The 18,825-nt window shown below is 38.6% G+C and overlaps 1 pseudogene; it reads left to right on the top strand.

Moving 5' to 3' along the window:
- The first annotated feature begins 6,841 nt into the window (after nucleotides 1-6,841).
- On the top strand, nucleotides 6,842-8,804 carry LOC122278549 (annotated as a pseudogene).
- The last annotated feature ends 10,021 nt before the right edge of the window (nucleotides 8,805-18,825 follow it).

Below are 18,825 nucleotides of genomic sequence, written 5' to 3'. Positions count from 1 at the left end.
TCCAGTCACTTTTGCATACTTTTTATGTACTTTATTGGTGTAATTGGCCAAAACAGTTATTTTATATTAAAAAAATGATGCAACTTATCATATTAATAGAGTGCACAAAAGAGTATGCAAAAGTGACTGCACATAAAATTTTTTAATCTAGAATACCCATTGGATATCCACCTCCCCCAATTTGAAATATGGCTCTGTCTATTTGTCCTAGCTAACTTCCAGCTTACGTACAGTCTCGGTCCAAACATGGTGTTCTTTGTCTTGGGCTGGTTTGAAATATACAAAACCAAATCATCTTATCTTATCTTATTTTATATAATTATGATAATTTTTTCAAAATTTTATATAAAATATAATAAATAATTCAAATTTTTCAATCCAAAAAAAATTTAATATTAAAAAATTATGTTATATCAATGTTTTATTCAGCTTTCACCAAAACGTCTCATCTGATTTTATTTGAACGTACTATGTAACCAAACGAAATTCTAGCTCCGATGCTGATGGAACTACAACAGGCATTAGAAAAAAAAACACCTGTTCATTTTTCATTTTGTAACTTATCAACCTGTTCATTCATAGTCATAGACTCTCATCACTTAAATATTTATGAACATGAGCAAATTAATCATTTTTATTTGCGTGCGTAATATTCCTATTTCATCATGAATCTTGTCATTCAAGTCATATATTTGTTGGTGTGATACCTTATGCTCTGCATACATTTGAATTATAAACAACATTTTTCTATTTATTTTTCAAGGTTTGCTATTCAAGGATTGATCATGACCATGCATGACAATTCCTTGGAAAAACATGCATGTTGCTTTCACAGAAATCTTAATTACTTAATGATGAATTTCCAGGGACTTGGTGTTCCTGCATGTTATTATAAAATATTTTCCTTCCTTTCATTGTAATACTAAATATATCATCTCATGAGTTTCTTAGATCAGTGCATATAAACAGCTGGGAAGCATTAAAGGATTGCAAAAGTTTTATATATATGAGATCAACATTCACTTGAATTGTCCACATAAACATGATCATGGGTTACGCATGCATGAATTGACTTGACTACCAATTCTGAGAGGGTTGAAACAATCTTATATATGAAATATAATAAACTCGAACTGAGAAATCTGATTATATATATCCTTGATGTACATGGAGCATCTATATACGATTCACATATGTTGAAACAGGTCAAAGATGGCATGCATCCCTTTATTTCTGATCACAGCTTGTTGACTCTGAATTCTACTTTAATATTCACATATATATATTCGATCGTATATGCGATCCTCTTATCTTGCTGAGGTATCTTTCATCATTGATTAATTTCATACTCGTATATTATATGGTCATCACAAACATGCATGGACGATCAATTTTAATTCAAGGTATTGATGATGACTTCTTAATAATATATATATATATATATTTATATATATAAAATTGACATAACTTCATATTATATATATTATGTTATATCTATACTTTACAATAAAGTTACTATTGAAGATAAACAGAGCAACGTATCCATTGAAGACAAACAAGGCAAGGTGCCCAACGGCTAGTCCATGTACATATGGAAAGATTACAAGCAACGGCTACTACCATAACTATCTACTAGAAGCTCTCAACATTCCCAACAGTTATTATCTCAATCTCATTTTAGGAAATCTTTTATTTTCTTTCCATAATAGAGAAAAATCTCTTTTTCTATGTAATATTTTCTTGATCTCATGTATTCGGTAATGTATATATAAGAAAGAGGACTCTCAATACACTCTTACGTTGAGTGAGAATTTTCTCCAAACACCTTAAGTGCAATCTTCTTTATGGTATCAAGAGCCTAAGTGAGAGTAAGAGAGTCTTCTCCACCAATGGCCTCCATCTCCCTTTCAGTAAACAATTTTGTTACGCTGAAATTAACACAGGGGAACTACCCCTTATGGAAGGAACAAATTGTGGCCTTGGCTAAAAGCCAAGACCTCCTCTCCCATCTCACGGAAGCCAACCCACCCCCCCAACCAGATGAGACCCACGACAAAGAGGTGAGTGAGACTTACCTCCAATGGCGGAAATATGATTGACTCCTTTGTGGGTGGATCCTTGGCACTCTTTCTGAAGAATCTCTCAGCTTGAACGTCGGCATGGATACGGCATATCAAGTATGGCAATCTCTCCAAGCCGTTTATGCCCAAAATTCCCAAGAACGGGAATTTCAACTAACCCAGCAGCTATCCTACATGCGGAAGGACTCTTCCACTCCATTGGCTGATCATCTTCGAATCTTCAAAGGAAGTTGTGACAACCTTGCTGCAATTGGCTGATCGGTGAGTGACAAGATGTGGGTGCTTTCTCTTCTCAATAGTCTCAGCCCCAAGTATGAAACTTTTACAACCACCATATTGAAACCCCCTATGCCGACATATGGTGAACTGGTGCCGCTCCTCCAAGGGTTCATGATGAGGACGCAGCTGCACGAACAATTCTCTCCTCAGCCCGTTGCCTTCTATGGCCACAAAGGGTCTCAGCCCTTGTCGAAAACCCAGGAACGTGGGTTCCAGAAATCTTTTAATTCCAAGGGCCGTGGGTTCCCACCAGCTAACCATGCCCCGCGGTCCAATGGCCCTAAAACTCATCCTGGAGGATCAAATAATAATAATGCTTACAGAGGGACTGGACGTGATTCAACCCATTCCGAGGTGTGTCAAATTTGCGGCAAACATGGTCATATCGCTTTAAAGTGTTGGGAACGATTCAACCATAGTTTGCAACCAGACGATATCCCGCAAGCTCTAGCTGCAATGACCCTCAATGATCCATCCAATGATGCTGAATGGACTGTAGATACGGGTGCTTTCGCTCATATGACAGGTAACTCAGGTATGCTTAATAATCCTCGTCGCTACCTTGGACATGATGCCATAATTATTGGTGATGGTAGTCTTCATGAAACTACTCATATTGCTGATACTATTATTGGCAATGGTGATTCTTGTATTATGCTCAAAGATGTTCTACTTGTCCCGGATTTAGCAAAAAACCTTTTGCCTATTAGTCAATTAACATCTGATTATCCTTATTCTTGTGAATTTTATGATCTTGGTTTTTCTATTAAGGAACGAGCAACCAACCGCACATTATTGACAGGACATCGGAAGGGTAATCTCTACATCTTGACCCCACCTACTGAAGCACACTTCTCCACCCATTTTCGATCGGTTCCCGAAGAAGTATGGCATCAACGGCTGGGACATCCCCAAGCCTCTACTGTTCAATTTTTACGTACTAAAGGTTTTATTAATATTTTAGGTAAAAATAAAGGTACCTCTCTATGTGAGAGTTGCCAAATGGGAAAAATGAGTAAACTTCCTTTTTTACCTTCTACTAGTACTACTCATGGTATTTTTGATAAACTTTATTGTGACTTATTGGGTCCTGCACCCGTTTTATCTGTTGGTAAATTTCAGTTTTATGCTTGTATTGTTGATGCTTTTTCTAAATATATGTGGTTTATCCCTTTAAGAAAAAAATCTGATTTTTTTAATGCATTCTTACTCTTTGAAAAATTTGTTGATCGTCAATTTAATAAGCAAATTAAAATTTTTCAAACTGATGCTGGTGGTGAATTCGCTGGTAATGATTTTAACTTGCATCTTCAAAGACAAGGTATTCTTCATCATTACTCTTGCCCACATACACCTGAATAAAATGGTTCTGTTGAACGTCGTCATCGTACAATCCGTGAATTAGGTATGACTATGCTTTTTCATAGTGGTGTACAGAAACGTTTTTGGGTTGAAGCCTTTTCTACAACTGTTTTCTTAATTAATCGACTCCCCTCTGCATCCATCAAATTTCAATCTCCCTTTTACTTACTTTATGGGAGTTATCCCGACTATACTTCATTACGTGTTTTTGGCTCAAAATGTTACTCTTACACTTGGGATTCAAAACAAAATAAATTTGATCCCAAAACAATTCCATTCATTTTTTTGGGTTATAGTGATAAACACCATGGTTATAAATGTTACCATCCAACCTCTCGCAAGACTTTCATTTCTCGCCATGTTGTTTTTGATGAAACAAGCTTTCCTTTTAAACAACCCGGTAATCTTCATTTACCTTTTTCTGATAATCAAGTTTTATCAACTTTTGTTGACTGGCGCTCACCTATGACTAATGCTGATGATATTCCTAGTGCAACTTCTATGCAGGTTCCTCCTATCCCCATCCCCTTTACACCTCATGCGATTAGCTCCCTCCCTCCCCCCATGACCACCCCCACTAATGATGTGTCCCCCACCTTAGATGAATCACCTATCTCTTCCTCGCCCACTCAACCACCTACACCTCTCTCCCCTCGGGCAACTACAAATCACCCCATGGTCACTCGTGCAAAAGACGGAAACCTAATCCTAAATATGCCAATATCCATACTCTTCTCGACCTACCCAAAGAACCAAAAACAATCCGCTCCGCACTAAATCATGCCGGGTGGTCTAAGGCAATGTGTGATGAATTACACGCTCTTCATGCCAACAACACATGGACTCTTGTTCCTTGAACCCCTGATATGCAAGTAGTTGGATGTAAATGGGTCTTCAAGACCAAACTTACAGCAGAAGGCACTCTTGACCGTCTAAAAGCACTTCTTGTCGCTAAAGGTTTTCATCAAATCAATAGTGTCAACTACAATGAGACGTTCTCACTTGTTATCAAAGCTGGCACCATAAGAATTGTCATCAGCTTAGCCATTATAAATCAATGGGATTTTCGCCGACTAGAGGTAAACAATGCATTCCTGCATGGTGATCTGAAGGAGTCAGTCTTTATGGAACAACCTCTAGGTTTTATCGATCCCACTCTTTCTTCCTATGTTTGCAAATTAAATAAAGCTCTTTATGGTTTAAAACAAGCTTCTCGTGCATGGTTTGATAAATTTAGTACATTCCTTATTTCTTATGGATTTACGTGTAGTACGGCGGATCCCTCTCTTTTTATATGAAATTGCTCTCGTGGTATTCTTGTTTTACTATTATACGTTGATGATATTCTCTTAACTGGTTCTAATCATGACCTTTTACATGACTTTACATGCATTGTTGGTAGGCAATTTGCTATGAAAGATCTTTGTCCATTGCATTATTTTTTAGGCATATAGATTACCCGTACTTCTGTTGGGCTCACTCTTTCTCAAACAAAATATGCTCTTGAAATTCTCGAACAAGCACAAATGCAAGATAGCAAGCCCATGGGCACACCTATGATGGCCCACACTAAAGGCCTTACTAGTGATATCCCGTTTCCCGACCCTTCACATTACCATAGTATTGTTGGTGCCCTTCAATATCTCACTCTTACATGACCTGACCTAGCCTATAGTGTTAATTTTGTCTCACAATTTATGCATGCACCAACCATTTCAGACTATAAAATGGTAAAACGCATTCTTCGCTATTTACATGGCACTTTTGACCTTGGTCTTCATTTCAGTTCCCACTCTACACTTGATCTTTATGCTTTTTCATATGCAGATTGGGCTGGTTGTTCTCACACCCGATGCTCTACAACTGGATATTGTATTTTCCTCGGCGGACACTATATCTCATGGTCTGCTAAGAAACAACATACTGTGTCTCGTTCTAGCACTGAAGTTGAGTATCGTGCCATGGCCCATACCACCGCTGAGCTTACACGGATTTCCTTTATTCTGCGGGATCTTGGTGTCCATCTCCCTTCTCCACCACTTTTATTTTGTGACAATCTCAGTGCTCTTTACATGACCGTCAATCCCATTTTTCATGCTCGTAGTAAACATATCGAGATTGACTATTATTATGTACGTGAACGTGTTGCTCTTGGACTACTTCAGACTCGACACATTCCTGCCGCTTTACAACTAGCTGATGTTTTCACCAAGCCTCTTGGACGACCTGCTCTTCACTTGTTGCGATCCAAACTTGGCCTTCTCTCTCGGCAAAGTTTGCGGGGGCGTATTGAAGATAAACAGAGCAACGTATCTATTGAAGACAAACAGGGCAAGGTGCCCAACAGCTAGTCCATGTACATATGGAAAGATTACAAGCAACGGCTACTACCATAACTATCTACCGCAAGCTCTCAACACTCCCAACGACTATCTCAATCTCATTTTAGGAAATCTTTTATTTTCTTTCCATAATAGAGAAAAATCTTTTTTTCTATGTAATATTTTCTTGATCTCATGTATTCGGTAATATATATATATATAAGAAAGAGGACTCTCAATACACTCTTACGTTGAGTAAGAATTTTCTCCAAACACCTTAAGTGCAATCTTCTTTAGTTACTAGGTTAATTTATCATCTAACCTATCACGTCAAGCTACGTCAGACGTACATGCTTATAGCATTTTTCTTTAAAGAAAATACCCATAATAAACTTTGGTACTGCCACGCAATATCCTCCTAATTCCAGTAGTCGATATTTCATTTTATTTAAAATATATGGCAACCATGATTGATTTGACTATAATATTGTTTGCGCGTTGACGGAATAAAACATATATCAATATGCTCAAATATATCTTAATCCAATGGAAATTGAATTTCATTTGACTATATATACAGGTACAACTTAGACGTGTTGATCCAGGACCGGACCTCGAGTGAGCTAATTAATTTCTCTTTATCTATGGAAATCATCATCACATGAAAAGTTAAAAACGTTTTTTATTGAATTCAATGATAGTTGTGCGAAGCAATATTCGCAACTATTAATAGGGCTTTGAGGTCTGATCTGCAAGTCGAAATAGTTGAGCTCTATACATACGTACAGCTAGCTAGAGATGGTGAACACTAATTCGTATGGTGAAAAAATGCCTACGAGTAGAGGCCTTTGAAGTCCTGAAGAAGACCATAAGTTGAAAGCCTATATTAAGCGATATGGCATTTGGAATTGGTGTCGGATGCCAGAAGCTGCCGGTGAAGAAATTCATGGGCCTAACTCATGTCTTAAAACCAGTTCAAAGAGAGAGGTTTGCCCAAACCTTATAAACATGCCCAAGACCTTGTCCACAGGCAATGTGGGATTTATTACTCAACACCCTCCCTCACATGTAGGCCAGTATTTTTTCTAGTCCTTGTCACGGGGTAAGTAGTGTAGGCCTCATTGGTCTTGTGGCAGGCTCTGATACCATGAAGAAATTCATGGGCCTAACTCATCTCTTAAAACCAGTTCAAAGAGAGAGGTTTGCCCAAACCTTATAAACATGTCCAAGACCTTGTCCACAGGCAATGTGGGATTTATTCCTCAACACCCTCCCTCACGTGCAGGCCAATATTTTTTCTGGTCCTTGTCACGGGGTAAGTAGTATAGGCCTCATTGGTCCTGTGGCAGGCTCTGATACCATGAAGAAATTCATGGGCCTAACTCATCTCTTAAAACCAGTTCAAAGAGAGAGGTTTGCCCAAACCTTATAAACATGTCCAAGACCTTGTCCACAGGCAATGTGGGATTTATTCCTCAACAGCCGGTAGGAATTTTCATTCGTGCATCATGGTATGGTGTTTATATATACTTTAGTTAACCTAGTTTTTCTTGGTTTTATTGCTACTTTTCTTTAAGGTTTGGTACGATCTGGGAAAAGTTGCAGGCTCCGTTGGATAAATTACCTCAGGCCTGGCATTAAGCGAGGAAACTTCAGCCAGGAAGACGACGAAACTATAATCAAACGGCATGAACTGCTGGGAAACAGGTGAGTACCTTACAAATTCTATGCGAAAGATTTACCGTAAAGTTGAATATACCTGCCATAGAGATTTGAGTCTGCTTCTTTACTGTGTATATATAGTTCGAGGTTTGTATCCTGCTGTTTACTCCCACCCAAATGAGAGCGATGCATTAATGAGTCAATTATTGTTAACTTCGAAGTGATAATAAAAAAACCTTCCAGACTTAAATCACCATCGGCCTGTAGTTATGCATGTAGATTCTATTGAAAAGACTGATACGATCGAGTACGTTATGATGCAACGTACTATACATCCGTCTGCTAAAACGTGCGTAGGAACGAGCTAGCATGCATGCATTTTAACTTTGAAGCACTGATCATGAAAAACGAAAGAAATATAATAGGTTTTTTCTTATAGCAGTCCACTTGTTCCAAATATCCATTCATCTGAATCAAAATCCCATCAAATAAATCGACTGAAAACAATGTTTTTCACGGATCGTAATTAATATGAATTTTGCTTTATGGAATAGCAAAATATGTGTGCATTTAAAGAACATTTCTAATTTCACAAATTATAATCCTTTTATAAGATGGCCCAAGGATGCTCTGATTTGGGGTCTACCATTTAGAAATCCAGGGTTCTAGATTAGCTACAACTTCGCTTCCATTTTCGTAATATGATTTCAAATAGTGTTAAAAGCAAGATTTTTTCAGCATGCATGCCATGATGACGGGCAAAGGAGATTGAGTTCTCTCTCTCTCTCTCTCTCTCTCTCTCTCTCTCCATGGTAGATGAAAGGCAAAAGCTTTCAGACTTCTGTTAAACCCAGATGTTGAAGATACTTTAGAATCATTTTTAGAGCATCTAATAGTGAAGAAAGTAAAACCCCGATGATCTTCTAAGTTACAGTACTTGAGTGTAATGTCCTTGCCGTTTTTAATTTATTTCAGATGGTCTGCAATTGCTGCAAAGCTTCCTGGAAGAACTGACAACGAAATAAAAAATTACTGGCACGCGCACTTGAAAAAACGCAGTAAGATCAACACTTCCTCGTCAACACTATATCAGAAATAGTGAAATCATCCGAGGTTGAAGTTAACAAGAAGGATTCTCCCGGGATTCAAGATCTCCTACTTTGCAATGCCCCAATTTTGCCAAACATGGATGCTAGTGAAGGTATAGCGATGTCAACACAAATGCCCACTAATGATATCTCTTCTTCAAGCACTGAGCCAGCCGTTGAAATTGTCCAACATATAGAGAAGAATTTTACATCTGAAACATCTGATCAAAATTTCCTAAGTATATGGGAGCAGCCATTTTCGTTTCAGGACATGTGCATATTGGAAACAGACCCTGGATTTATGCTTCCAACTACTGCGATGTGGCTCCAAGAGCCCATGTATCCATATGTTTACCTTGATACTGGCTACGATTTATGGATTGATTGATCAATGCAAGCCGAAATGCATGTGATGTGCATGATAGGACGTATCTTTCATTAAGAGTACTTTTTTTGAGCTAGAGGAACTCGTGTGATCTATTGTCTTCAAATACATTCGATGGTTATGTTGTAAATAAGCAATATGCATTGGATAATTACTAATACGTAGTATTTAAGTGTTTAATTCGTAAGTAACGTACGTTGCTCGAGTACAAAACAACTTTTTAACAAACAACAAATGGGGAAAAAGCACAGACATGCTCGAGATGTGCAAATTATTTATAGCCATTGAAACCATCGCCATTGTTGTTGTGATGATGACAATGAAGTAAAAGTAAATGCGAAAGAGACAAGCAATCACACACACGACATAAAGATTTACGTGGTTCGACAAATTGCCTACATTCAAGGGAGCTGCAGAGGATTTTTATTACTTGAGGAATCATAATACAATAGTGGGGGCGACTACTATTCTCTCAGTACAGCCATATGTCATAAAATAACATATATATAGTCAAACGGTGGAAAAATCCTAAAATCCGTGTAATAGTGATGTTCGCTCAAGCAGCGTGTCAAGCGCGCATCGAGCGAACCATTTTCCGGCAATTGCTCGAGCTCACTGTCGTGCTACCTTCAAGTGAAGCTCTCTGACTTGCCTTCCCTCGAGCGACTAATGACTCTGCTTGAGCAATGTGGACCAGACTCCATAGTACTCAACAATTCTCTCACTTGGAAACTAGTACCCTCACTATATCACCCTCTTCCTCAAACATGATATCCTCCACCTTTGCAACTCGCTGCCCCTATCTTCATGCTAGAAAACCAACTGAAGTCACTCACAATTTCAATTTCTTAAGTGTAACACCCTTTGTCAATATATCAGCAGGGTTCTTGCTTCCACAAATTTTCTCAAGTAACAACTGTCTGTTATCTAACAATTATCGTATAAAGTGATACCTGATCTAAATGTTCTTGGTCTTGGAATGAAATATTAGATTATTAGCAAGAAATATGGCACTCTGACTCTCACTGTATAGAGTGCCATTCTGATTCTTTTTACCCAATTCCTCCAAGAATTCTTGTAGCCATATCATCTCCTTTGCAGCTTTTGACACTGCAATATACTCAACTTCTGTAGTAGACAAAGAAATTGTTTTCTACAAATTAGAATCCTATGACACTGCAGTACCACCTAGAGTGTAAATAAAGCCTGTGGTACTCTTTTTACTATCAATATCTCCAGCTAAATTAGCATCAACATAGCCTTGCACCTTTAAGCTCTCTCCTAAGAAACACAAGCACGTTTTTTAGGAGCCTTTTAGGTACCTCAGAATCCACTTCACTGCTTCCCAATGTTGTTTTCCTGTGTCTACTCATAACTCCCACTGCATGGACAATATCTAGTCTAGTGCAAACTATAGCATACATAAGTGAACCAATAGCTGAGACATAAGGAACCTTACTCATGTAATCTTGTTCCTCCTCTGACTTAGGTGACTGATCCTTGTTGAGTCTAAAGTGACTACCCAAGGGTGTGACAACTGGGTTGGCCTTGTCCATATTGAACCTGTGGCCCCTGGCCTTCTCATACGGACACGTGAAAATCGAGGCGTCGTGATGATGACAACACGGATCACACATCCCATCGCCAAGTGCCAAGTATGCGTACAAGTTAAACTGTACAACAAAAATAAAGTAACGGAATAATAAAGTCAGTCGACTAAGTACCAAAGTTTGTTTAAATATAAACTCGCTTAAAACAAGTGTAACAAAATATTACAAGTTTCAATATCATCATAAAACCAAATACATAATTTTAAGATGGAAAATAATTTCCAAATAAAATAAGCCAAACTCCAAATCAGTTCTTCGGCCGAGCCGCCTCCTCAGGCTTAGCCTCCTCCTCATCTGCATCCAAATCGACGATACCAAAGACGGTACCATAGTTAAGTAACAATCCAAACAAACCTCAAGATAAAATACGTTTATGCAATAACCAAATGCATGAACATGATGCCATATGCATATGTCTCGAAAATCATCCTTTACCAAAATAACCAATTTTACACGTTTGCCAAGATCCCATTTTGACCCAAAACATTTTCTCGCCATTATCCCAGATAATGATTCAAAAATCCAATCCATTAAAACAACTGCCGTTTTCTCAGAAATAGCCCAAAATCCAATTTCAAATCAATATCCAATTTAATCTGCATGCACCATGGTCTCTCCTAGGGACCATCTGCACACCCCGGCTCCTATGCCACACCGCAGGTAACGATTACGCATGTGACATCTACATGAGTGATGCCCAGTTTCACGCCCAGCACGTATGTGGCCAAGCATCCTCTAGCCCCCGCCAGTAGAAGAGCTACGGAGTCGGCACGAGAGCGTTATCATCCCGTCCGATCCCGTTGTCACCCAGCGACAACCAATGGGACTTCACTTAGTATATTACACTTTTGAGTGACTAGAGGAGCTCCATCGATGCTTGGGGTCATGATACGCATGCACCAAAAAATCCATTAACACTTGAAAACTCAGTTTTCAATATCCAACACATGAACATGCATGCACCATGCAATGCAAACGAAAAGACACAAATATCCAACATCATCCAAACATAAAATAACTCCATTCTCAAATCCATCCGACCCTCGACTCCTTGTATTTAGTCCGGCACAACCAACCAATCATAAATTATTGTTAAAGTAAAAATATATTTAATCTTAAAGAAAGTTTGAAAAATACTTATAGTGTTATAAAATAATTTTAGGAGGATCAATGAGCTACAAAAGGTGGCGGAAAAGCAACGTAATAGTGCAAAATGTACAGTGGTCGTGGGTCACAAAATACCCACTTTTGAATGGGAACAAACTAAAACTTGGAATTGATGGGAATGGCTTAGAGGTGGTGGTGAAGCTAGTGGAAGTGGTCGTTGGCCATAAGTGGCGGCACAAATGGCGGTGGAAGTAAAAACTGGTCAAAATAGAGTTTAGCTCATGGTGGTTGCTCCGGCGACTGATCGGGGCTGGAAATGGGTCGGTTAGGTCGGCAGGAGGCCGGTGATGAAGTGGTGAAGAAATGTTGGCCGGAGGTGGAGCAACGACGGTGCTAGAGCAAATAGACGCCGCAGCTTGGAAGGGCTCGTGTGGCTTAACGGTGGCTCGGTTGGGGCTAAAAGTTGGTGGGTAGGTGCACCGGTTGGTGGGGATGATGAGAAGCACGGCGGTGAGCAGCGGTGGGCTAGAGGAGAGGAAAGAAACTACGGGAGAGGGGAGAGAGAGAGAGTTGCACAGGGCTGGGGGAAAACCAGGGAGGAAAAGAAAAAGAAAGAAAAGAAAGAAGAAAAAGAGAAAAGAAAAAGAAGAGAAAAAGAAAAAAGGGAATGAAAGAAATAAGATCCAATCCTCACAACTTGGGGTCACAAAACTGATCCAATGAAAATTATTTTCAAAACAGTAAATAAAATAAAATCATTTAAACGCAATAATTAAATAAAATAAAATAATAAAATCCCAAAAACACAATAATTTTGAAGCCCAAAATAACTAATTTAAATTAAAAAGTAATTAAAATATAATATACTAATAAATAGCAAGAAAGCACGTAAAAATAATTTCACAACTTAATAATCATAAAATAATATTGCAAAAAAAAATCACCTTTAATTTAAAATAAGAAAATCACTAATTATAATAATTCAAATAAATTCACTCAATAAAAATACATGTAAAATGAGGATATCACATAACCTGCTGAGTACCTTTTCACATACTCAACTTGCGAGAGTCTCAACGTACCTCTGACTCTGTCTCTGACAATTCTTATATGGCTTGGGGGGTTAGCGAGAATGCCTCCGATACCTAAGTCAGATATCACAATGAGGAAACCTTTTCAATACCAATGAATCAGATAGATCATCACATACCTGGGTTCTTTGTTTATATAGAGTCCGCCAGGCATCCATTGTTATGTGATAGTTGACTTATCTGCCATTTGAAATCCAAATGTTAAGATGGAGGGTTTATCTATATTCAACCGATAACTTCCTTTTCCCGATGGACTCTGTGATGACTAGACATAGTGAAGCAGGGGCCATGAAATATTTTCTTGCCTTAGTGATAGAAGGTCTTGGTGATTTAAGGGAAGAAGAGGCTTTATAAGCTTAATTATGGATTTTAGCTCTAAGAACTCTTAGTGAAATTCGGCCATAAGGGAAAACCCAAGCCCACTTGGACTTTAGTCCAATGTTCAAACCCTAATGCTATGTAGTGTTGATAATGGGCCAAGGGGGAAAGAAGTGTGTTAGGAAAGCCCAAGGGAAGGCTTACATGCCTAACCCTAGTAGCATTGCCATGTCACTCATGCAAGGATGCTTCTAGAAAAATGAAATGATGAGATGCATAGGGAAAATCAAGAGGCACTCGACCAAGCCATCCCACATGCACAGCATCTTTTAGATGTACACCATTTCAATTTCCAAGAGGGATGCATAGGGAAGTGGCACATAAGGAAGACAAAAGGGATTTCCAACAAGGGTTTGTGGGGGAAAGCCAAAAGACAAGAAGGATTTTCGGTTTCCTCCTACTACACTCCAACCCATGAGTTTTCTTTGATTTTTTCCAAGTGTCAACCATGTAAGGAGTTTCTACAAGTAAAGATGAAAGGAAATTTGCACAAAAGACCATCTTAACCCTAAATTTTCGGCCACCACACTCAAGGTACACACTCACATGCCACTTGACAATTAGGGTTACAACAAAAGGATTTGGGAAGTGGAAGGTCACCTTGGGAATGCGCATGGAAAGGGAAAGATCTTCACAGGGAAGGGAGAGAGAGAGAGAGAGAGAGAGAGAGAGAGAGAGAGAGAGAGAGAGAGAGAGAGAGGGGCGGCATCTAGAAACCTCCACAAGCCTAAGCCATGTGGCATCCATGCAACATATTATTTTGGGATGAGGAGGAGACTAGGGAGTAATTTTACCTACTTTCCCTAATGTACATTGCACCAAGATATTTTTTAGAGGGGCATTTGAGGCATTCAACCAAGAGGGGAGGAACCCCACACGCCACCTCATGCCTTGGTCTTTTCCAAAGCAATCTCATGATGAAGCTCAAGGGGCATGGATGACAAAGGGGAAGGAAGAAGGGCAATGCCATTTGTCCTTCATGCATTGGGTTTCAAGTGACCAATAAGATTTTGTTGGAAAGTTCTATATAAAGGGGGTAGAGCTACATGCCCAAGGGCTTTCTTTTTGTCATTTTTTGATCTCTCATATTCTTACCTTCTTCGTTCTCTCTCTCACACAAGCAAGCAAAAGTTTTCTCACTTTCTCATACTTTTCTTCCAACCAAACAAAGGAAAACTACCTTCAAGAAAAGATTTAGGCTTAGCAAAGGAGAAGCACGGTGAGATTTGCTTTATTGATTCACTCGCACACATCCACACATGACACATTATCAACTCGTGGTGATGATAATGTCTAAATAGTTTTGGTTTTAACTAAACACTCACAATCTCACACTTATTCTTAAGGAACCAACTAGGGTTTGGTATAAGCCTGAAATTCCCAACGTACCCCTGTAAAATTACGAAATTGTCTACCAATTTCCTTCAACAAATAAGTTAGATCTCAATTATCAAGATTATGAAACAATCAAATACTTTAAAATAAATAATCAAACTTGCAAGACACAACGATTGGTTATGAAGGGAAATCCTTTTTAAAGGTAAAACTCTACGGGGTAGCCAAACCCAATAAAGTCAATCTTATTATTTGAAGAACAATTATAAGCAATAATCAGTTACAAAACCTTTGCAATTTGACTCTCTTACTTGCCTAGACAAACGACCCGTTTGTCTTCTACCGCAGTAGCAGCCAGAACCTCTAGCAATCTTCAAATGTTGACTTCCTTTCTGGAACTTCAGAGGTTGAAATCCAATCGATGTTCCTTCACACTCAAAGCATGAACATACTCAAGAAGATATGAAAAATCCCATGAAAATTCTCAAGTGAATTTTCTCTCATAAATGTTCATAATATCCTCTCTGAAATTCATGGCTCAAAGTCCTTGAGAAGATACAAAACCGAATCCCTTTAAATAGAAAGTCTGGAAAGAGTTCTAGTCGCAGTAGGACTCTGCTGACGGTTAGCAACAGACGCGAAAACGTGTTCCGACGGACTGCTAACATTTCGCGATAACATCTTCTGTTATTGACTAAACTCTGTTCAACTTTCTTCTTGATAAATACCAATCTTCCAGAACTCGATTTTAACCTCAAAGACTTATCTAAACAACACCTAAGACTTCTAGATAGACTTAATATTGTTTAGATACAAATCAATACTTATTTTACATTCATCCAAATTTAATCAAATAATGATAAGATAAATTTTATCATTTAATCATCTAATCCTAGCCAATTTTTGCTTTTACAAAGCCGAATAATGAGGAGTCCAAATCCTTCATGTATTCGGCCAACTACTTGCCTTTCTCCCTTATTTTGAGTTATGGAGAAGAACACAAGAAAAGGAGAGACTTCTTGACTAAAACCCTAGAAACCAATTGATCTATTGGTGCTTAAACTCAAGTAGTAGCCTTGAAAACCACACATGCACTTTAACCTCCAGGATTAAGGGTTTTTAGAACCCTCATTCTAACTAGTTACACTTCAATTTACAGCTTGTTATTTGTTAATCTCCATGAATTTTTGTAAGTATACACTCAACTTACTTCTTGTTAATGCATGTATACTTTTGTGTAAATTTTTGGTTGATTTCTATTACTTTGGTTACTATTCTTGTTTTCTTGATTGAATACTCTTACATGAACTTGGAGTATGATTATGGAATGGCTAATGTGAATCGGTTTATGATGAAAAATGGTGATAAGATTCCTTGCATGTTTTGCTTTTAAGGAAAATAATATTGATATTTTAAGACTTGTGATGACTCGATTTTACCCTACTTTGAGTGACTCAAATCTTGGTCAAATGCCATGAGGTCATGTCTTGTTTTATTACGCCATGATTTCTAAGCATCTTGGATAAAGTTTGAAGTATGTTTAAGTGATGATTTTCCATGTTCTTGTGCATGTATCAGCCAAGGCTAGTTTACCTAGTTCCATAAGGGGGGAAATGTTTTTGTAACTTGACATATGAAAAGGAATATTTTGGGAAATGCAAACTCATACTATGTTTTGAAAAACTCTCTTTGTATATGGATGTCAATGATGGGACAAGGTTGCAATTGCCTATGGCATTGCTTAGTTTCTCTTTACCTTTTTATTGTTTCCGCTGAACATTTATTGCATATTGCTAGAATATCTAGGTGCAATGCATATTATCTGCCATGTACGAGGGGTGTGTAGACTTGTGTTGCATGTCCCGGCATCTCAGTCACTACCAAATTCCAAGTGGGGGATTGGGGTGCCATAGAGGATGTTATCAGAGCAATTACGTCTCTGGGTAAACCCACACTTTGTCCTAGGGACACATTGTACTTATAACTAGGTTTGAGATATGTAGTTATAGTCTGTGATTTTGTAAGCGGTAGGCTTGAGTCTCAAAAGGATGGAGTAGAATGTGTAGACGACCTCTGGAACATCGAGTAATGAAGGGATAAGCTATTGGGAGAAGACTGATCTACGTTGGTTTTATGCATTTCAGGTGAAGGAAGGTGTTATGGTATGAAACTAGCATGAGAATACTACTCCTTGAATAGAGCAAGAAGTCAAGAACACACCTATGGAAGGAGGACAAGCAATAACGGAGGCTATTCACCAAATGACTGAAATGGTGCGGACTCAGACGGAACAAGGACAATAGACTAGACTAGGACCACCTAGAGGAGAATAAGGATGCTCTTATGAGAAATTCTTGGTGTATAAATACTCGAATTTCATGGGAACAGAAGGATCAATGAAAGCTAATAAGTGGCTCCTAGACTTAAAAAGGACTTTTGATATTAGTGGATGCACGATAAGGCAGAGAGTCTAGTATGCGGAAAAGCTAAAATTTGTTGGGATGCTAAAAGACAATTGCTGGCTCACAAATTGGGGGATTTGACTACACTTGGGATCGATTCAAGATGGAGTTCGATCATCATTTCTTTTTGGAAATGGCAAAGTAGTAGAAAGCTTTGGAATTTGCAAGCTTAACCCAAGCAAATATGACGGTCGATTAGTATGTAGCTCGTTTTATGGAATTGGGGAGATTCGTGCCTCACCTGATCAGCACAGAGCAGATGCAGGTTAGGAAATTTCTGGATGGGTTGAAACCCCATATTCAAAATCAAGTGGTCTACTTACGGATAGAGAATTTCCTAGAACTAGTCAATGTGGCATCGACAGTAGAAGTGGAACAACAAAGATTAATTGTGCAAGTTCAAGCAAATAGAAAGAGGGGATACCCTTACTCCTCAGGAGGTAGTGTGGGGAAGCGAAAGGCCCCTATAATCCCAAGTAAAGGAAAGGGTGTAGTAGTTGGGAGAGCAGAACCTGTCCCTCCTCTGCCATGTCGACGATGCAAGAAGTGGCATAGTGGAGAAAGTCATTTGGTCTCAGAAGCGTGTTTTAAATGAGGCCAGACTGGTCATATGATCCGGGATTGTCCACAAAATATGCCTAGAGGGACATCAATGCCAACCAACAAACCAAAGGTCCTTGCAAAAGTTAAGGTTTATGTCATTACGCTAGGAGATGTAGACTTGGAAGCCGAAGAGACAGTAGAAGCGGGAGTGATTAGTGGTAACATTTCCAACTTTGCTTTCACTCGATTAAAATTGTATTTAAAGATTGTTGAGTAACTGTAGTTACCTTATTAGGTAAGATTAGATTGAAGCAGTATTCAATATGTACTATGTTTGATTCCAGAGCATCAAGAACCTTTATCTCTAGTGATTGCGTACGATGATGTGAGCTTACGGCTGAGCCGATGATTTAGAAAGTGTTAGTGGCTATTTCAGATGGGAAAACTATTGGGTGTAAGAATATAGTTAAGAATTGCTTGTTAGAAATCATAAATGTAGTTCTAACTGCAGATTTGATTGTCTTTCGTATAATGGAATTCGATTTAATCATAGGAATGGATTGGTTATCGAGACATTATGCCAAGATAGATTGTCGTAGGCAGAAAGTAGAGTTCGATTTTCCTGAGAAGGAAAAGCACTATTATATGGGGGAGACTGTTCGATTGAATCCATCTATGATGACCATTGGGCAAGAAAGGAAGAGCTTGATGAGTGGAGATACTGCTTATCTAGTAATGATTATTAGCATGACAGGGGAACCTAAGGAGTTGAAGGAATTCCTATGATTGAGGATTTTTTGAAATTTTTTCCCTGACGAATTGCCTAGATTACCTCCGAATGGAGAGATGAAATTTGTAATATAGCTTGAACCGGCCACAGCTCCAGTGCACAAGGCACCATACTGAATGACCCTAGCAGAATTGAGAGAGCAGAAGGTTCGAATAGAAGAGGTCTTGGAAAAGGTTTTATTCGACCTAGCTCATCACCATAGGGAGCACCGGTATTGTTCGTTAAGAAGAAGGATGGAACTCTAAGGATGTGTATTGATTATAGAGATTTGAACAAGTTGACTATTAAGAATAAGTACCCATTACCAAGAATAGATGATCTGTTAGATCAA

The sequence above is a fragment of the Carya illinoinensis genome, chromosome 10 (genome assembly GCF_018687715.1).
Source record: "Carya illinoinensis cultivar Pawnee chromosome 10, C.illinoinensisPawnee_v1, whole genome shotgun sequence".
Lineage (NCBI taxonomy): Eukaryota > Viridiplantae > Streptophyta > Magnoliopsida > Fagales > Juglandaceae > Carya > Carya illinoinensis.
The sequence above is the reverse complement of the archived record's forward strand: the minus strand, read 5'-3'. Positions and strand labels throughout refer to the sequence as shown.